Source organism: Hippopotamus amphibius, chromosome 16, assembly GCF_030028045.1.
Source record: "Hippopotamus amphibius kiboko isolate mHipAmp2 chromosome 16, mHipAmp2.hap2, whole genome shotgun sequence".
Taxonomy (NCBI): domain Eukaryota; kingdom Metazoa; phylum Chordata; class Mammalia; order Artiodactyla; family Hippopotamidae; genus Hippopotamus; species Hippopotamus amphibius.
Window position 1 is genome coordinate 31086293 of NC_080201.1, and position 22182 is coordinate 31108474.

The window sequence follows — 22182 nt, forward strand, 5'->3', positions numbered from 1 at the left end:
TCAGTACCAAGTAAGGTTCTCAACACAGGCTTGTAATAGATATCCATCCAGTAAAACATGAGCTGTTCTTAGTTACGTAGAAGCATTTTTTTAAAAAGTCAGACAGGATATCACCCAAATGATAACCAGGGTCACCAGTCATTTCTGTATTACATAATATTACATAACTGCAGGCAAACAATTTTTTTTCGGGAAGAAAAATAACACAAGGATGGGACAGGGCTTCTATCCTTTTAACCTGGAAAGATGGCCAAAAGCTACTGGGTAAGAAAAAAAGTGAGCTCTCTAACAGGCTGCGTGGTGGGAACTCCTGTTGCTAATATGATGAAATGTCAGTACGTATAGTGAGACAGCTCTGTAAGCCAGTAGATCACCCCCTCCCGGTGATCACTTCAGGAGCGGGATTGGGATTGGGACTGGAGAGGGGCCAGTGGGGCAGCCAGGGCACGAAATCTGCGCTAGCGTCCTAAGTGCCACCCTTGCCTCACCCCAGTCCCAGGCCTGCCCAGCAGGGCGAGAGTCCATGAGCTTTCATCTGCTACACTCTGACATTTCTGTATTGTTTTGGTTATGCTGACAATTGTTCTTTATTTCTATGTTGGGTATTATTCTTTACAATAACAAAGAATTTATTTAAAACAATATGGTAACTGTTTTGACAATTATTCTTAATTTCTGTTTGTTTCTCTCTTATTTCTGATAAAGATATACTGTGTATTTCTTTAACAGGGTGGGCTATCCATAAAGATGTAATGCAATAACAGTGATCATATTTACTGCTGTCATTTATCCATTGGGATCCCAGGTATAGAGTTGCTGGTACCCATTCCTGGCCCACGGTGCCAATGAACACCTGCATCCAGCCCTTTTGGAGCTCTTGCTGTGTGCCAGGCACTGTGCTGTCACAGGGATTAGCTCAGCTAATTCTCCTACTGGTTTTCCACGTAGGGTCTGTAAATATCTACCCCACCCCCTTTTTTTGGGCTACATTAGGTCTTCATTGCTGCGTGCGGGCTTTCTCTAGTTGTGGTGAGTGGAGGCTACTCGTTGTTGCGGTGCACAGGCTTCTCAGTGTAGTGGCTTCTCTGGTTGTGCAGCACAGGCTCTAGTTGCACTGGCTTCAGTAGTTGTGGCACATGGGCTCAGTACTTGCGGCTTGCAGGCTTAGTTGCTCTGCGGCATGTGGGATCCTCCTAGACCAGGGATCGAACCTATGTCCCCTGCATTGGCAGGTGGACCCTTAACCACTGCGCCACCAGGGAAGTCCCTATCCCCATTTTTAAATGAGTAAATATGAAGTTCAGAGACCTCAAGAGACTAGCTCGGGGTCGCACAGCTAGTAAGAGAGCGAGGTGGGACTTAAGCCCTTGGGGTTGGGCTCTGGAGCTCGCACTTTCAGCAGATACCTGACCTTGCTCTACTCAGCCCAGATTTATCTATATAATTACATCTTCAACTATCCTGCTTTGGGGACCCTTGACACTTTTTTTTTAATTTTATTTTTTTTGGTGAAGCCGTATGCCACCAAGTATCCCAACAAGAAAATCCCAGTCTCTGCCCCATCCCTGGGCTGCAGCAGGGTTTTTTTCTCCCCCTTTTGTTAAGAGGCCTCATTTCTGACTTGATGAAAACATTTGTAATAGATAATCAAATGCTGATATGCTGCAAGGGACAATGCCTTATTTGTTAAATATAAATGAACATGAACACGGGTCCTCAGTGCCAGAAAGGCAAAGGGTTTGAGGCCTTTTCAGCGGCACAGGCTGAGCCCGGGAAAGAAAGCCCGGCGCCTGTAAAGGGTCTCGCCTAGGACGGGATCGTCGGACAGCTCTTGTGTGACAAGATACATAGTTTCTTTTCAGCAACAGGCAGATTATGGGTTACTATAGTTTCCCTAATGCTCAAATACAGCTCAAGCCTAAGCTGAACAGAATAGGTTAAAAGGTGCCGAAGTTTGGCCCCGGGAAACCACTGTTGAGAATCAGACACCAAACAAAGCAAAAAGCACATCTCCCTGGTCTTTGATGTCTTTTCTGAGGGATGTAAAGTGAGAAAAATACAACCGGTGCTCAGGCCAGGGGCTGGATGGGGCCCCTGTGACAATGGCTGGCCGATTGGGAGCTCAGTACAATGCCCAGACAATGTCCCCAATCCCAGGCGTCCCTGGGTGCTCTGCTCCTTCACAAACACCCTGCTGGAAAGAGCACTTTAGCCCCCAGTTTCTTAGAAAGTTCTTGCCTGCCTCCCCAGCCCAGTTAAAGCTCCTCCCTTCTAAACCCAGCCCTTTGACAAGGTCCCTCCTGAGAGAGGCGACTTTCTCACTAAAATGCCGCCACCCCCCCAGCCCAGCCCCCGCAAAAGAGCCACCCAGAGCATCATTTTTCTGCCTGCTTTAAATTTTCCTAGATCTGCATAAACATCCTTTCTCAACCCCTGAAAAGAGGGAAGCTCTCTCGCTTCCAGTCATTCATCTTTGCTCTAAAATATTGCCTTGTGTATCCCTGGGAGGTGACAGTGTGACGTTTTTTCATAAACGGGATTAAATTAACCACTATTTATGCCGGCAATGTGGGTTCCTCCTCTTCTGCCCGGATCTGTTTATTTCATTGTGCTTTTTATTTAAATTTAGGGAGCAAGATAAATGTGCTTTCGCATGTGGAGATCTCCATCCATCACAGGTCGGCTGCATCTGGGAAAATAAGTGAGTGGGAGATTCGGGCGAGGGAGAGACAGCCAGCGAGCTGCAAGCTCATGCATGGAGTTCTGAGTGTTTTTTTGGTGGTTGTTGCAGTATTGTGTTTCTCGCTGTCATTAGTTCTTTATAATGTTTCATGAAAAATATCTAATTGTAACAACTGTATTCCGAGAGCGAACATATTCCTTGAATTGAAGCGCTCACAATGGCCATAGGATAACTGTCCTTGAATTTGAGCCCTTTGTGGGCCGTCAATAGGCTTACAATGTGCTGAATTAGCAGGCATATTAATGGGCAGATGCAATAGCAGCCATTCTTCAGCCTCAAATCTTCTTATGCAAATACCCCATGAATTCAGTTCAAAGCGCTGCCTTCAAAATGAGCTGATCCCCCCTCTCAGAAGGGACCCCGGGAGAAAGTGACATGAGAAAAGTTTAGACACTTGTTTTTATAACTGGACATGATCTTGTTATCATAATCTGATACTGGTCACTTGCATGGCCGGCTTGTAGGATTTTAAACCCTTACCAGAGAGAGATAATCTTGGCCTTTGTGGGAGTGTGGACAGAATCCCAGCGTGCAGGAAAGCCGCCAGTGAGAGCACAGTTCTTGTTTTCTCAAACAAAACTTTTCATGATAAAGGCTTTTATCCTAGGATAATCACCCGGCTGGATTTCAGTGGTGTTGGTAAGGTTGGCAAAGGGCAGAAAAGGCAAATTTTTGAAAAATGAAAATAGCCAACTCTTGAGATTACCCACAGTCAAATGGAATCAGATCTTGGAGTCCCTATAACAGTGGCTGGAGAGTTTTCAAAGATCCTAAAGAAAACCAAGTTCTGGTAACCTCTACCTAGCCCCAGGCGAGATAACCGAAGGAGAGCTAACATTTATTTCTATGGCACCTCAGTGTGCCAGGCGTTTTTACCCTGTTTGTAGTCTTTTACACATATCAACTTGTTTAATTTTCACAAATACCCTACGATATAGCTTCCATTTTTAGCCCCATTTTACGGATGAGAAAAATGAGGAAAGGGGTTAAGTTCCTTATCCAGGCACTAAGAGGTTATTAAGGCCTCTAGGGAAAAATGTGCTGCACCCCCATCAACTAAATCCACTGGGAAATGGTAATTCCCCCATGAAGACTTTTCTCTCCAGGAGAATCTGCGTTCCCTCCCCCACGGCCGGCCGCATGAGCTGGGTGGCCTAACCAGTGTAAGGGTATTTGGCCAGTTGGCCCCTCTAGAGTGTTCTTTCCTCTTTGACATAGTTATATGATATATGTGCATTTGTAAAAATATTTTAAAGGAGACTATAAATTTAACAGTCAGGCTCCTTCGTGTCACAGCAGTATAATTGCATCTCGAACTGAATTCGAAGGCCACATGGAAGTTAAATACACTGAGATGGCACATTACATGCTGAAACTCAAGTTATGGTGCTCAACAGGAAGTGACAGACTGTGCGGTATTATCATCGACAGCAACAGCAGACGTTTTCTGACTATTTGTGTATTTATTTACTCATTTAATTTACTCATTTATTTACATTTAAATGAGTGTCAACTCATTTCTTCCTCATGCCCACACCGGGAAGAAGGGAGGTTTATGATTTCCATTTTACAGCTGAGAAAACCGAGAACCAGATAGGTTCGGTAATTCGTCCAAGGTCAAGAAGCTGAGATTTGAACCCAAGAAATCAGGCTCAACCCTCAGGCACTCTGCTGCATGTCAGTCCAAACAGTCCAGCCACCCTGGGACGCACTCTGGGTACAGTAGCTGTGTTTTCCCTAGATCTGCCCTGACCTTGCCCCTGTCACCGGTTTATCTGAATTTGCTTTCCCCGCACCAAAAGGCAATTTTCATCAGATTTCTTGCTCCTTTGCTCCCCACCTCTCTCTGTAAGAGATTTTGGTCCCTTACATTATTGCCTTGCATTCCCCACATTGTGTGTGTGTGTGTGTGTGTGTGTGTGTGTGTATGTGTGTGTATGTTTGATGTGGAGGATGATTGTGGGGGGGAGGAGGGAGAGAAGAAGCAGAATGATTGACCATCAGGGAGACTGCGGTAACCAGAGGCAAAGAACTTGCTCAGGGTCCTGGATCTGGATCAGCCCCTCCAAGATACCCTCAAGCAAGAGACACCCCCCGCCAGACTTAGGACCCTAAAAGTTTGTTACCCTAAAGAATTAAATAACAAAAGGATGAGCCACATCTATGCTTCCCAGAATATTATAAAGAATGATAATTACAGCAGTAATAACAAGGAAGATAATAATAACAGTCACTAATTATAGATGCTTTACCATGCCCCAGGCACTGTGCTAATATGTGGATAATTCACTACCCCTAGACAGGACAATGCAAAGGAAGGAAAGTACCGCAAATGTGGAATAAAATAAGCAATTGTTGGGAACCTAGGTTGGGGTAGGGGAAGGTGAATGACGAATGGTGAATTAGTCTGCCGATGCTGCCAAAACAAATACTTAAACAACAGATTTCTTTTCTGGAGGTTGGACATCTAAGATCAAGGTGCCATCAGGGTCGCTTTCTGATGAGGCATCTCTTCCTGGCTCGCAGACAGCCACCTTCTCACCTTGTCCCCCGCAAGACCTCTCCGGTGTGTGCTCACCGACAGAGAGAGAAAGAGGGAGAGGGAGAGAACATTCCGGTGTCTCTTCCTCTTCCTATAAGGATACAGTCAGGTTAGAGCCCCGCCCTGGTAATCTCATTTAACCTTAATTACCTCATTAAAGCCCCTGTCTCCAAATATAGTCACATTGGGGATTAGGACTTCAACATATCAATTTTGGGGTGACACAGTGCAGTCCATAACAAATGGGGTTCTGGGAACACTTATTAGGGATGGCAGCATCTGAGGCCTAATGAATGATTTTAACAAAGGAACTGCAAATAGGTAAACTGGTTTTGTTTGGTCAGCACCGTGTCTTAAAAATGGAGAGAGAAAGCACATCAATACCTGCATTTTCAACTTTCTTTGAAAAATTGAAAGCTCTGGCAACTCTGGGCCAGCCTTCCTACATAGCAGTGACTGGCTCATTGACGCCTTATATAGGCCCTAAATTCACTTTTCCAAAGTCCCTGCCACTCCCTACCGTACGGGCCGCCCACGAGTTTTTAACCCAAACTTTAGGGGTCAGATGCATCTCTGAATTCAGAATATTTTAGATTTCACAGAGCTAATACAGTACATACACTCTATTACTTTTTTTTAAAGATTTATTTTTTTATTTAATTTTGGTTTTTTTGGCTGTGTTGGGTCTTCATTGCTGCGCATGGGCTTTCTCTAGTTGTGGCTAGGGGGGCTAGTCTTCGTTGCAGTGCGCGGACTTCTCATTGCTGTGGCTTCTCTAGTTGTGGAGCACAGGCTCTAGGCTTCAGTAGTTGCGGCACATGGGCTCAGTAGTTGTGGCTCACGGGCTTAGTTGCTCTGCAGCATGTGGGATCTTCCCGGACCAGGGATTGAACACATGTCCTCTGCATTGGCAGGTGGATTCTTAAGCACTGTGCCACCAGGGAAGTCCCTCTATTACTTTTTACCCACAATTCAATCTGGGACACCACCTCCCTAATCAATCAACTAATATTTCCATAGTAAAATGTATTCACACTAAGAGGGATAAATAAAGGCTTTAAGTAGCCTCTCTTCTGTTCTGATCAGTCTCTGCTGCCAAATAAGATGGCATCAGGACAGGCTTTGCCACAAGTGATTTATAGCAAACTTCTAATGTCCAGGGCCTTTGCATTTGGGAATTTTAGTCAAGGGGTTTGGCCCTGTCTTCCACCTGCCCAGCCTGCTTCACTGGCCTGTGCTCTGACCTGGCCCCAACAGGCATCTGCTTTTAACTTCTGCTTCAACAGGTGACGAGTAGGGGATAGTATGTGGGGGAAAGAAGGGTTTCTAAGCACAAAGGCTTGGAGGCAGGAAAGTGTTTGGTGTATTTCAGAGAGAGATTTGCTGGCAAAAGTTGAATGAAATAGATTTTCTTTAAGACAATTTTGGGAAAGGGAAACACACTTCAGGAAATCCTTAAGAGTAAAAACTGCATGTGTCCCTCCCATGGTCCTGCCTGGGTCTGTTGAAGCGCATTTTAGGCTGTGGGTTATGGGGATGGCAACTCTAGGTGATTCTGCAGAAGCCTGTACCTACACTGGCTCTTGAGCTTAGCGGCAGTGAGGATGCAGGTTGCACCCTTGGTAACAGCATCATCCAAATTCGGCAGCGCACAGCGCTGTCTGCTCTGCCTGCTCTGCCCGTGAGTTTCGACAGGTCAAGATGCCAAAGAGCGATCAGAAACTAGCTTAACAAGACAAGTTACATGGACCCACTAACATAATGAAAAACTCTGTTCACCATTTCATCTAGGGCCAAAAGGAGAAAGGGGGTAAAAAAGATCCTGATTATTTCTTTATTGTTTTTCTAGCAACCAAAATCATGTTTATTTACCATTTAAACAGACAGTTTAAAAACATAATTCAGGTTACATCCCTTCCCTGCTGGATGGCTTCATGGTAATGAACAAAACCGATAAATGTTCCTGCCCTCAGGAAGCTTTAGATTTTAGTGGGGAGGCTGGTCATCTGACTCCACCCACAGTGCCTGTAACCTCATCAGTTGAGAGACCCAGAAGGCAACAGGTCCACTGTTAGTGCCCTTTCAAGAGGGGAAACTGAGGCACATCTAGAGGAAGTATATGCCTTGGTCCTTTATCCTGATTTGGCCACATTGAATCACTTTTTAGGTGCAAACTAAATAGTGCTAACTTACATCTTCAATTTGAACACACTGGAACATTCCTCCGAAGAAAGATTACTCATTTGTTTGTTTGGTTCATTGGTTTGGTTATTTCCTTGACATCAGTGTAGAAAGGATCTAGGAGATAACTGATCTCGATCGCCACCTCTCTACAAGTACATACTGTACTTCAGAGGGGGACTCAACTTTCCCCAGAGTTTTTCCTGGAGGGTAATTGGAAACTGTGGTTAACGTAGCATGGCTTTTCAAATTGAGTTGAAAAGTTCATCAAAATGTCATTAATCTGCTTTACATAGCCTTTCTTGATTAAGTCAAACTTGTGTGTGCCTGATTATTTATGAAGCAGAGCTCTGGATGGGGCCGTTTTGGCATCTGTGGCCCGACATTAGGTTGGAGAAGGCAATGAGTACTTGACACTGGGGGGCTTCAAGTCCCACTCAAATGCCATCCCCGCCCACTCCCAGCCAAAGGAGACCAAACCATCTACACAGATCATTTTGAACCGATCGACAACATTTGGTGGCAGAGTTCAGTTGAGCATCTGCGTGTGTAAAGTACGATGGGAGATACCAAAAATAAGCAATCCCTTGTCATCTTGGGGTGACTATTTGGAAGGAACTCTGGCATAGTTCGAGCTGGCACTAACCCATATTTGATGTCGCTAGGGCTGTCCTCTGAAAGTAGGCACCAAGAGAAGATCCTGGGCCCTGGGCCTGCCTTTTGAGCTCTGCTCTGCAGTGGGGTTGGCCCAGTGACAGTAATGGCAATGATGGCGGCTACTGTGGTACATTTCCATATGCTGGGCACACAGTTCTTATAGGAATTAAAGTGAGATTATTAGCCTCTTTCCTCTGATAAAGAAACAGAGGCTCCAAGAAATTCAGAACCCCCAGAGGTGTGTGCAAGGTTCACTTACTCAGGGTCTCAGGGTTAACGTTGGAACCTGAATCTGTGTGATGGAGGATATTACTTAGCTGCCATGACTGAGTTGTTTTATTGTGGGTTTTTTTTTCGGGTGGGGGGGTCCATGTTGCTCACAAACCAATTTCCTTTGGACACAGAGGACGTTTCTCTGCCTACCTGACCAGAGGGCCACAGACCCCCTCAGTCTGTGTGACATTTTTAACGACTTGGCAACAAATCACAAACTAGTGGCAACTCAAGAGGACACACACCCTACTGGGAGCCTCAGGACAAAGTGGGATCACAGAATCAGTGAAGACCAAGGCAAAACTCCAGCAAACAGCCAGTGGGTCTGAGAATGGGCCGGAACCGTGGTCTTCTGGAGGCCGCTCTGATCCAGCCGCGTACCCGGAGGCCTGCACACATCTCCAGGGGTTCTGAGAAGGAGGGAAAGGGCCGTGCTCTGGAGCAGTTGCCACCTTAGGCCTGGCCTTCTGTTACTGTGGGTTCCCTTGTTTGTTACAATAGCAAATATATGGCAGGTGGGGTGGCTGGAACGTCTGCCAGCGAGCTCAGCACATGCCATTAGACAGTATTTATATGGCTCAAGTTTTCCTCTTTGAGAGAGAGAGTGAGAGAATGAGACAGAACCCATATTTCTGGAGTTTCAGAAGCTTTAGAGGCTCCTGACAGTGCTCTGGGCAAGCTGCCACCAGTGCCTCAGGACTCAGCCGGATCCTGTTTTATGAGTTTCTAGGTCCCCCAAAGACATCTTTATGAATGTCCGACTCCAGAGTGTGGCTCCTTTGGGTCAAGTTCCCCATATCTCTCTGATATATTCCACACGGAGAGGAGGGATACAGGCACACAGGCTCCTGGGTTTCTTTGTGTTTGTTTTTTATGGTTTGAGCTGTTTATTCCTCCTCTTCCCCCTCCTCCTCCTCCTCTTCCATCCTCCCTCCCCCTCCCCATTCTTCCCCCCCACCCCACTTCCCCTTGTCTTTTTCCATCCTCTCCTCCTCCTCCTTATTCGCTTCCTCTTCTTCTCCTTCTTCTTCCTCCTCTTCTTCTCCCTCCTCCTCAATATTTTCAGTATTTTTATAGGTTCCATATTATAAAATGAAATACATCACCCAAGACATCAGCACATCATTCTTGCTGAGGCAGGGTGGGGGCGGAGGGTTGGGGGGGGACTGTTGTATAAGAGACACCACCTTCAATGAGGTCATTCTGACTTTTAATGACCGGCCTTGACTTTACATGTAAGGAGCAAACGCCCCAATCTGAACTACCTGAAGCAAAAACAGGAATTTATTTATTGGCTCATAGAGCCAAGAAGTCCTGGGTAGCACTAGCTCCAGGCTGAACTGCTCCTCAAATGATGTGAACAGGATCTGGTCTCTCTTTTCTCTCCCCTTTGTTCGCTCCCTTTTAAGGCAGCCTCACTCCTTAATGTGTGCAATGGCTTCCAGTGCCGCCTGGAATGTTCCTGCATCCATGCCTGTCCTTCTCCCAATAGTCAGGGCCTGACTCTACTTGACTCGGATTGGGTCACATGCTCATTTCTGAACCAAATGGTCAGAGGATGGGATATGGTGACTGGCTTATGGCCAGCTCACATCTCACTCCTGGTACCTAGGATGGGATGATTCCTCCCAAACCACAGGAAGTGAGAAATGGAGCCAAAGGGATCCTCAAAAGATATGTAGATTTTTGTTTTCCAAAGGAGAACCATTACTTTCTACCAAAGATCTGATGTCTTAAGGCAACTCCTTGAATGAATAACTTGCAGATAGTACCTCTGGTCTTAACATTCTGAGACTGGAGAGATGGAACTTTGCTGAAGGAAAATAGATTTGTCAGATTCTTCTATTGCAGAAGCTGGGAAGCAAGCAAGAATGGCCTTGCTCCAATGTTATTTATAATCAGTATGCAAACTGTCCTTCTAGAACATCCCTATCGGCCACCTTCTCCACTAATTCCTGTAATTCTGAGAAATGGAGCAAATTGGATACTTTGCTGGATTTTTCCTGTGACTTCAGGAAATGTTTGCTTTTTCTTTATTTAGCAAGGGAACTTTAATCTAAGTGTAAAAATATATTAAAAAAAAAAACCCTTTAGTTTTAACAACTAAGAAGTCTAAAAGGAAATATCATACGTTGCTGTTAATGTTTTCCACGCTCATGGAAATATTAACCTTTAAAGGGCAGTCACATCCATCATTACTTTTGATCAGTGGGTGTCGACCAGGGAAATTTTTATCCCCCAGGGGATATTTGGTGATGTCGGAAGACATTTTGGGTTGTCACAACTCAGGGGAAGTTGTTCCCGACATCTACTGGGCAGAGGCCAGGGATGCTGTGAAACATCCTGCAGGGCACAGAACAGCCCCCAACAAAGGATGACCTGCCTCCAAACGCCAACAGTGATGAGGTTGAGAAATCCTCTTTTTGACCCTCGCAACATGTCTATGGGAAAGTAGAACTGGGGACACGGTGTCCTCATTTGACATTGTCCAGAGAGGCTGCTTCACGAGGAAGGTATTTGGTTCCAAGAAACAGAAAATCGAATAGTTCTCACATAACCAGAAAGCCAGGGGCTGGCAGTAGCTGATGTTTATGTGCTCAAGATGCCACCAGAAACCGTGGTCCTATGCCTCTTTGTCACCCCCACTGGGCTGGCTGTCATTTTCACGCGTGTCACCACGTGGTTGTTATCAGGTTTCTGCCACTCCCCAAATCATGTCCACTCAGAGCAGGAAGAATGGAGAAAAGGCTTGGCACCAGTCACCCCTGTACTTTTTACCAGGCACTCAAAGCTCTCACTGCGAACCACCTTCTTCACATTAGACTTCTGTTTACATTTCATTGGTCAGAGCTGAGTCACATGGCCATCTGGCTGCCAAGGATGCTGGGAGAGCGAGTCATCAACTTCCCAGATGCATAGCAGGAGGCGGTCGAGAAGAGGGAGTGGGAAACCAGTGCTGAAATAGGCAACCAATGGTGTCCACCACAGTGGATCAAGGACTTGCCCAAGGTCACGCTGCTAGCAGGTCAATCTAGGATTCAATTATTTTGATACGTGCACCCATCTAATTTTACTGGGCTATGTCAGGCTTTTTATAATGCCTGTGTTTCCAGAAAGACAAAGCTTATGAATGAGTCCAGAAAAAGAACTTGCTCTCTGGAAATCCCACAAGTTTTGTTTAGCTAACCAGAAATTGTTATTTGTAGCCCTGCTGCCTGGGTCACCAGAAATCATGGGCCTATTCATGACTGCAAGGCTGCTACTGATAGAAATAACAATAACTGAACCCCAACACTCCTGCAAAGTACTTAGGTGTCTCGGGTCTCAGCTAGAAGAAGCTCAAAATAATCTAAGTGTAAAATCCCACACAAATTGCCTATCTGGAAACTCTCTGTGTGGAAATGAAATATCAAGACAAACAGGTGCTACTTACAGACCAGTATTTTTCAGTTGCAGCCCATTAGTGGGTGGCAAATTCAATTTAGTGGGCCATGACCGGCATTAAAGACTATGGAATAGAAGAGTATAGAAAAGAAAGTCTCAGCATGCATCACACCTAGGAAGGTCAGTATGAGTGTGTAACTTTGTTGCAGGGGTGTGTGTGTGTGTGTGTGCATGTGTACCACACTGCAATATAAACAACCTAACATTACACCTAAAACAATTAGAGAAAGAAGAACAAAGAAACCCCAAAGTGAGCAGAAGGAAAGAAATCATAAAGATCAGATCAGAAATAAGTGAAAAAGAAATGAAGGAAACAATAGTGAAGATCAACGAAACTAAAAGCTGGTTCTCTGAGAAGATAAACAAAATTGACAAACCATTAGCCAAATTTATCACGAAAAAAAAAGGAGAAGATGCAAATCAACAGAATTAGAAATGAAAAAGGAGAAGTAATAACGGACACCACAGAAATACAAAAGATCATGAGAGACTGCTACAAACAACTATATGCCAATAAATTGGATAACCTGGAAGAAATGGATAAATTCTTAGAAAAGTACAATCCTACAAGACTAAACCAGGAAGAAATAGAACATATGAACAGACCAATCACAAGTACGGAAATTGAGACTGTGATTAAAAATCTCCCAACAAAGGGAGTTCAACTCGAGGATGGAAGATGCCTTAGAGGAGTGGGACGGGGAGGGTGGGGGGGACTCGAGGGAGGGTGGGAGGGAGTCGAGGGAGGGAGGGAATTCGGGGATATGTGTATAAAAACAGATGATTGAACTTGGTGTACCCCCCAAAAAATAATAAATAAATTAATTAATTAATTAATTAAAAAAAAAAAGAAAAAAAAATCTCCCAACAAACAAAAGCCCAGGGCCAGATGGATTCACAGGCGAATTCTATCAAACATTTAGAGAAGAGCTAACACCTATCCCTCTCAAACTCTTCCAAATTATAGCAGAAGGAGGAACACTCCCAAACTCATTCTATGAGACCACTATCACCCTGATACCAAAACCAGGCAAAGATGTCACAAAAAAAGAAAATTCCAGGCCAATATCACTGATGAATATAGATGCAAAAATCCTCAACAAAATACTAGCTAACAGAATCTGACAGCACATTAAAAAGATCATACACCATGATCAAGTGGGGTTTATCCCTGGAATGCAGGGATTCTTCAATATACGCAAATCAATCAATGTGATACACCATATTAACAAACTGAAGGATAAAAACCATATGATCATCTCAATAGATGCAGAAAAAGCTTTTGACAAAGTTCAACACCCATTTATGATAAAAGCTCTCCAGAAAATGAGCATAGAAGGAAATTACCTCAACATAATAAAAGCCATATATGACAAACCAACAGCCAGCATCATTCTAAATGGTGAAAAACTGAAAGCATTCCCTCTAAGGACACGAACAAGACAGGGTTGTCCACTCTCACCATTATTATTCAACATGGTTTTGGAAGTTTTAGCCACAGCAATCAGAAAAGAAAATGAAATAAAAGGAATACAAATTGGGAAAGAAGAAGTAAAATTGTCACTCTTTGCAGATGACATGATATTATACATAGAAAACCCTAAAGACTCTACCAGAAAACTGCTAGCACTAATCAATGAATTTAGTAAAGTAGCAGGATACAAAATTAACGTGCAGAAATCTCTTGCATTCCTATACACTAACAATGAAAGAGCAGAAAGAGAAATTAAGGAAACTCTTCCATTTACCACTGCAACAAAAAGAATAAAATACCTAGGAATAAACCTGCCTAAGGAGGCAAAAGACCTGTATGCAGAAAACTATAAGACACTGATGAAAGTAATCAAAGACAACACAAACAGATGGAGGGACATACCATGGTCTTGGATTGGAAGAATCAATATTGTGAAAATGACTATTTTACCCAAAGCAGTTTACAGATTCAACGCAATCCCAATCAAATTACCAACAGCATTTTTCACAGAACTAGAACGAGAAATCTTACGATTTGTGTGGAAACACAAAAGACCCCGAATAGCCAAAGCAATCTTGAGAAGGAAAGACGGAGTTGGTGGAATTACACTTCCTGACTTCAAACTATACTACAAGGCCACAGTGATCAAGACAGTATGGTACTGGCACAAAAATAGAAAGGAAGATCAATGGAATAGAATAGAGAAACCAGAGGTAAGCCCAAACACATATGGGCAGCTTATCTTTGACAAAGGAGGCAAGAAAATACAATAGAAAAAAGACAACCTCTTCAATAAGTGGTGCTGGGAATATTGGACAGCAACATGTAAAAGAATGAAATTAGAACACTTCCTAACACCACACACAAAAATAAACTCAAAATGGATTAAAGACCTACGTGTAAGGCCAGCCACTGTAAAACTCCTAGAGGAAAACATAGGGAGAACACTCTATGACATCCATCAAAGCAAGATCCTTTTTGACCCACCTCCTAGAATCATGGAAATAAAATCAAGAATAAACAAATGGGACCTAATGAAACTTAAAAGCTTTTGCACAGCAAAAGAAACCATAAACAAGACAAGAAGACAACCCTCAGAATGGGAAAAAATACTTGCCAACGAAGACATGGACAAAGGAATAATCTCCAAAATATATAAGCAGCTCATGCAGCTTAACACCAAAAAAGCAAATAACCCAATCCACAAATGGGCAGAAGACCTAAACAGACATTTCTCCAAAGAAGACATACAGATGGCCAACAAACACATGAAAAGATGCTCAACATCACTAATCATTAGAGAAATGCAAGTCAAAGCCACAATAAGGTATCACCTCACACGGGTCAGAATGGCCATCATCAGAACATCTAGAAACAATAAATGTTGGAAAGGGTGTGGAGAAAAGGGAACTCTCCTGCACTGTTGGTGGGAATGTAAATTGGTATAGCCACTATGGAAAACAGTTTAGAGATTCCTTAAAAAACTAAAAATGGAACTACCATATGATTCAGTAATCCCACTACTGGGCATATACCCAGAGAAAAACATAATCCAAAAAGAAACATGTACCATAATGTTCATTGCAGCACTATTTACAATAGCCAGGACATGGAAGCAACCTAAATACCCATCAACAGATGCATCGATAAAGAAGATGTGGCATATATATACAATGGAATATTACTCAGCTGTAAAAAGCAATGAAATTGAACTATATGTAATGAGGTGGATAGAACTAGAGTCTGTCATACAGCGTGAAGTAAGCCAGAAGGAGAAAAACAAATACTATATGCTAACACATATATATGGAATCTGAAGAAATGGTACTGATGAACCCAGTAACAGGGCAAGAGAGGAGATACAGAAGTAGAGAATGGACTTAAGGACACGGGACTGGGGTAGGGGGCAAAGGGGAAGATGGGATGAAGTGAGAGAATAGCATAGACATATTTACACTACCAACTGTAAAACAGATAGCTAGTGGGAAGTTGCTGTATAACAAAAGGAGATCAACTTGATGAGGGGAGAGGCCTTAGAAGGCCAGGACAGGGAGGGGGGGAGGGAGTCACGGGAGGGAGGGGATATGGGGATATATGTATAAATACAGCTGATTCACTTTGGTGTACCTCAAAAACTGGTACAAGAGTGTAAAGCAAATATATTCCAATAAAGAGCTTTAAAAAAATAAAATGTATTCCTTACCATACGGCCCACAGTCAACAGGTTTGAAAAAAGCAGTACGTTCCCTTTGTCCAAAAATGAAAGAGCAATGCAAGTGGAGGCAGAACCTGCCCTGGGATGCAGGCAAGGCTGGTGCTACATGGACTTAGGCTGTCAATGAATTGTCCCTCTGCTTCCTCATTATCTTGAAAGCCTGATTGAGGGGGGCTTTGTGCGGAAATCTAAATAACCCTCCTGCCACTCTCTGTCTCGTTGGGCTGAGTGGCTCGTCAGCCCAGGCACCTCCGCAAGCCAGCTCTGGCTAATTAGAGCTGCTGCTCTCAGGAGACAAGCCTCGTTTGGTGTCACAATCCCCTGGCTTCTGGCTTCTGTGGCACCTTGGATGGGTGGCCTGAGAGAACCTGGTGCTCACCTCTGAGGGGTGGTGAGCTGGTTGGCATGTAAGGGATAGAAAACTGGTGATCTCAATACCTTCTCCTCTAAAATGGGTGCTGGATTTGGGGTTCAATATGCATCCCCCCTGCCCCTGATTTGAATCCATTTACATTAAAAATTAAGCGAATTTAAAATAGCCTGTCTCCCAGCATCTTGCTTGCTTTGAGAGATGCCTCTTGCTCTTCATCCAGACACTATTTTTATTTCCCTTCAACATTCCTAACGCAAGGTGGGGAGGGGAGGAAGAGGACAAGTAAGAAGGATTCCTTTGGGAAAATCCCACCAATAATCCTTCCCAGGGGCACTAGGTACCCCACACGAGGAAGAGAGCCCTTTGGACTTAATTTAGATGTTTCAAGAACAGTGACCCCGCCCCGGCCCCCATTTCACATGGTCCTTGCATCCACAAAAGAGTAGTAACCACAAGCACCGAGGCTTCTCTGCCCAAGATGCCATTGATCGCTGTTAAATCGCCATAACCACTCCAGGTCAAAGGGAAACTAGAAAATATGCACCTTGAGTTCCGTTTAAGATCCGCACACTGGGTGTCCTATGCTCTTCCGTGACCTTAAATAGCATGATTAATGTCTACACACTAAAACGCAGATATACTTAAAAAATGCCACTTTGTATATTTTCTGTAACTGGCTTCATCTTTCCCTCGGGCTCCTATTCTCATTAATCCCAGTGTCTTCTGGTTTAAGAGCATCTCTTTTGGGTAAATATAAAATCTACTTAAAGTTCCTGACAGAGCTGTTGCCTCCCTCTTCAGCAGTCATTCTTCTCCTTTGTCATTTCCAATGTGGCGCGTGGGTACAGGGGAAGCTTGCATACCCTCATGGCAGCCAAGAGAAGGCGTTAATGATCCTTGGGTTATTCCCTGGGCCTCACTAAGGAGTCCTATAGCCCACTGCATAGTGACTTAGCATCTGGTGGTGTGACTTAGCATCTGGTGGTGTGGCCCATTCCTTCTGGTCTGAGGGATACTGGGCTTGAGCCCACTGACGAGGCCTTTGGTCATGGCCTCTAGTTGTAACGTCCACTCTCTGGGGCTGCCCCATCTTAATCCCCAGTTTCTCCTGGCTCCCTGTTTCCCACGACTTCTCTATCCCTTCAGTCCGGCATGTGAGAATTTTGGGGTCCCCTCGTGTTTGCTCTGGGCAAGCAGGGGCTCAGCTCATGCCTCTTCACCTTGACAACATCCTTGGATCCTCTTATTCCAGGTTGGGCATGACCATGCCGGATCAACCCCAAGCAGCTGAAGGGATGTTCATGCTTCCTGCCAGGTGGGAAACTCTGTGACATCATCCACCCCATTCCTTCTAGGCTATGTGAATATAAAGCTCTATGCGCATACCTCCAAGCCAGCTCTTGATCTAGAGAGGAGAGTTTGGAAAGCCTCTTTTTTTTTCCCCCAACAGTGATCATTGTCTCTCTATGCACTCCAAAGAGTCTAGTTTGAAATACGAAGTTGACTGGGGATCTCTTTGTTTATTTTTTCCTTCTCCTAAAATAATAAATTCACAGATGGGAGGAAACCACAGAGAGACTGGCAAGTAGGCATCATTGATTATCGTCTATAGGGTATATTGGTTTAATATCTAAAAATAGTTTTATGTTGAAGCTGAGTGATGCTGTGTGTGGGGGGGGAGGGGTGGTTCATCTTACCATTGTCTCCACTTCTGTGTATGTTGGAATTTTTTTCCATAATAAAGGGTTGAAAATAAATAAGTAAAATTACATATACCCATCATATGTAGAGGAGTCATCCATTGTCAGGTGGGGAGCTGAGAACAGCTACTCCACCTCAGCAGTGGGCAGAAGTCTGCAGCTGGAGTTTGGGCTGGAGTTGTCACAGCTCTGCCCTAAGCCACCGGTGGCTCCTGCTTCATTAAAACACCAGGGGAAGCCCCTAATTTAGCCAGATTTAATTTTCAACTTTTATAATTCATTTAAAATTTGATCAAGGAGTTAATTTATGACAAGGGCAAGGGGTGCCTTGCCAGCTCATCTGGTGGGCAAAGGCATTATAACTTCATTTATGGTTAAGGCAGCTGGTTATAATTGAGTGCAAAAAGGTGGTTTCTCATCTGGAGTCCTGAGGTGAGTGGAGAGAGGAGTGGGTGTCCCAGGCTCTCATTTGGGAGGCAGGGACGTGGGTGCCCATGCAGGCAGCAGGAGAATATTGGTGGAAGGTACATTTTGAACAAATGCCATCCGTCAAAAGCTTGTCAAGGGGCTAAGGAAACCCATTATGGCAGCTCCACACCCAGGACCCAAGAAATCCTGGGCTTCTCCCAGGTCTCGGGGATGGGAGCATCTTCCCGAGCAGGGAAGGGAGGAGAATGCAGCTGGTGTGTCTGCCACGTGAAGCCTTCTTCCTGAGGAGTAATGGGACAGAGCTCAGAGGTATTTGTGACAAGGCTGGGAGGTACTAAGAGCTTTGAATATGTCCAGTGGTTCAGGGCATAGCAGATGTGTGTGTGTATGAATGTAAGTACATGCAGATATAAAGACGCATGTGTGATAGTGTGGGTGTGGCGGGATGTGGGTGCCTGTGTGCAGTTGTGTATATATCTGTGAATATGTGTGTGCAAATGTGGGGGGACGTGTGTACATCTGTGGATGTGTGTGTTGTGTAAGAACTTGGGAGAATATATGTGGATCTATGAACATGTGTATATCCGTGAATGTGTGTGTAGATGGGGAAATTAAATACATTTGTGAGTGTGTTTCTGTGAATATGTATAACTTATAATGTGTGTCTTGGGGGGAACGTGTGTATATCTGTGAACAGATATGGTCTGTGTGTGGAGGTATGGATCTGGATGGGAACGTGGGGACATGAGTGTGTCTCTGTGAATGCGAGTGTCTGTATGTCTCTGAATAAGGGAAGCGTGGATCCGTCTGTGTAGTGAGTGTGTTCACAGGGATGTGTGTAGACGTGCGAATGAGCCCGTGTGTGTGAAAACGAAGACTGTGTGTCCACGTACTGATATGTGCATCTGTGTGTCGGAATATGAGGGCGGTGTGTGTATTTGTGCATGTTTGTGAGTAGATATCTGTATATAGAAATGGGGAAAATTTGACTATCAAAAAATGTCAGTGTTAATGTGAATGTGTGTATACCTGGGAATGTGTGTCTGCATGTGAGTGTGAGGGATGTGTAATATCCGTGGGTATGTGTGTCTCTGTGTGTGTGATGCATGTACACCTGTGAATATGTGTACACACGTCTCTGTGAGTGTGGGGGAGGGAAGTGTGTGTGTGTGCGTGCCATGTGTGAACTCAGGACATGTGTATTTGTGCGTGTGGGCGCCTGAGTGCGTGCTTGCACACGTATGTGTTGTGAGCACGTTGATTGCAGCTGTGCGTGGCACCCCGGGCCCACATGATGGCTAAACCTGGTATCGAGGTTTCTCTAGACAGGCTCTTGCCATCTTCCTCATTCTTTTCCTCATTCACAAATATTGATGGAGACCTTGGAAATGTTAGGCCCTCGGCTGGGCCCTGAGAACCCAGCCAAGGCCCCATATGCACCCAGACCACGAACAAACACCCTCTCGCTCTGTGTCCCGAAGCCTCCCCGAAAGTCTCAAGGCCAGACACGCCCTGGGTCAGCTGCCCAGGAGACCAAGGGGCTCTGTCACCCTCAGCAAGTCAGCGACATTTGCCTCCCTGGCACTGTGTGCCCCTCCCCACGAGGCACAAGTGCCCTCCTAGTCCTCAGTTTCTTGGGGTCACTTGTCCGATTAGCATCCTGACGGTGGATAACATACGTGACCGACACATGGCAGTAGGGGTTATTGTTACGTCGCACATAGAAAAGATAACTTTTGTGGGGAACTTGTTCTGTGCCCGGCACCATACTTAAGGCTCAACAAGCATTATCTCACGTGATCCCCCGAATATCCCATGAGCCAGGACTTACTTAGCAGAGAGGGAGTTGAAGCCCAGAGAGGTGCGGTGCTCTGCTCAAAGTCACACAGCTAATGAGTGGGCACTCAGGGATGTAAATCAGGGCTGTGGAACACCAGAGCCCACACCATGGCCTGAGGTCCTAGTGATTCACTGTGTGTCCATCCCCCCAGGCCCTCCTAAGTGTACCCTCAGCAGAACTTCGCAGGTCCACGCTCATCCACCCATCTGGAACAGCTTTCCTGCTGTTTCCTCAGCGTGCCTCCTGCCTTGGGCCAAGCCTTAGACTAAAGACTCCAAGGATTAGCAAAAAGGGCCCCCCCTGGCCCCTCTGCAGGCATCCGGGTGCAGTGAACGCCTGCCCGCTGAATGTGGCAGCCCTGACCTGGATCGCATGGCACCCTGCTCCTGGCAGCCCTTTCTGCCTGTGTTCCCACCTGTCCAAACCACAGGCGCATCCTCTAAGGCCCCCACTCAAATGTGATTTCCTCTTCCGGCAAGTCTTTTTTGGCTTTGCAAGGTCCCCTCTGAATCCCTGGCCTCTCTCCCTGCTGTTTATACATCTCTCAGACCTCGGGGGCCACTCTCTACTTTGCATTAGAGCTATTTGCAAGTGAATCTTGGCCTCCCTGCTAGACTATAACAAAGGCTCATTCACCTTTGTACCCACCCCCGGGCTAGTATTACCACTACTATTATTAATATGCTAATAATTCTCCTTCAGAGCTTCCTAGGAGTTTGGCACTGTATTTAGTGCTTTGTTAGCTTTGTTCACATTTAACCCTCAGAGCAACCCTGAGAGTAGGGACCATTACCATCCCCATTTTATAGATGAGGAAACTGAGGCTCAGAGAGGTTCAATCACTCATCCAAGATCACACAGCTACTGAACAACAGGGTTCAGTCTCAAACTGAGGGATCTGTCAGGTTCTAATGTCCTTGCCTTTCACCACCACTGAACGCATCCTCAGGAGTGTGTTGATGAATGACTTTTTCTGAGGATGTTTCTACTTTGAAAGAGGACTGAGTCGAGAGAACAATGCTTAGCCCGTAAGGATGAATCTAGCGGTGGGATGGCCGGCGCTGTGGCTTGGGTCCGGGGCAGAGATTCAGACCAGAGAAGCCTTTTCGGGGCCTGCCCAGCACAGCTCACAGGAAGCCACAGCCTGGCAGGCTGGCCCAAGTCCCACTCTCCATTTCTAGAGGCCCCTTTTAAATCGGATGTTGTGATACAAGGGTTATGACACACTTCCTCTAATGTGGGTCTGGGACAGATTTGAGCCATTTGATTGCATTTCATGTAACTGTGGTTTTTACAGCCACGTGCCCTGTCCTCAGCTGCCCTGGCCTCTCTCTCCCCTGGGGCCTCAGGGTAATGGGCATATTAAATAAATCTATTAAGTGAATCAGTGAGACATTCTTGGACATCCTCATTTCAGCTTTGAGAAAAGTAGAAGAGGCACAGAGTTCTGGAGTGTTGCCCTGGGAACATCTAAAGGGCCCTTGTGTTTCTAGGATGCAAAGAGGAAAAGAGGGAGGAAGGAAGGGAAGGAAGAGCCTTGCTGTCCTCACCACACTCCTGGCCGCCGCTGAGCCAGGGTCCGTGCTTTTCCTCATCCAAGTGAGCTCAGGTCTGCCATGTAGCGCTCAGGAAACCACTGTCAGATGAATCATGTTGACTAGGCCACTCGGTCCAGTTTTTCTTTTCAATCTACTCAGGGTTTTTCAACCTCGCAGTATTGACATCCTGGGCTGGGTCATTTTCTGTTGAGGGGTTGTAGGACGTTTAGCAGCATCCATGGCTTCTATCCACTAGATGCTGGTAGCAAAGCACCATTTCCTCAGTGTGACAACCAAAAATGCCTTCAGACATTGCCAGATGTCCCCAGGGTGGGTGAGGGGTGGGGGTGTGGGAGTGGCCAGATCGCCCCTGGTGAGAACGACCCCTCTAATCAGAAAACTAAGCAACAGAGTGGTATGCACCCCCAAAGAGGAGAAGAATGAAAGAAAGTCTTGGGGGTTCCTTTACCTGAAAGATCCAGAGCCCTCACATCTGGAAGATGCCCTCTGGTGAGAGCCAATTCCTCTTCCGGTTGGTATCTCCTGTGAGTCCCTCTCTGGTGGGTGGCGAGAAGGATTCAGGGGTACTTGTCATGACGGGGCAGCCTCATCTATTCTGTTCTGCACCCTCTTCCTGAGCACCTACTGTGTGCCAGGCTTCATGCTAAGTGAACAGAGGGCCCATCTTATGGGTTTGGGGCTTTGGAATGACAAGGGCAGAGCTCTTCTTAAGTGATTCATCCTCAGAAAAATCAGACAAAGAACAAAGAGCA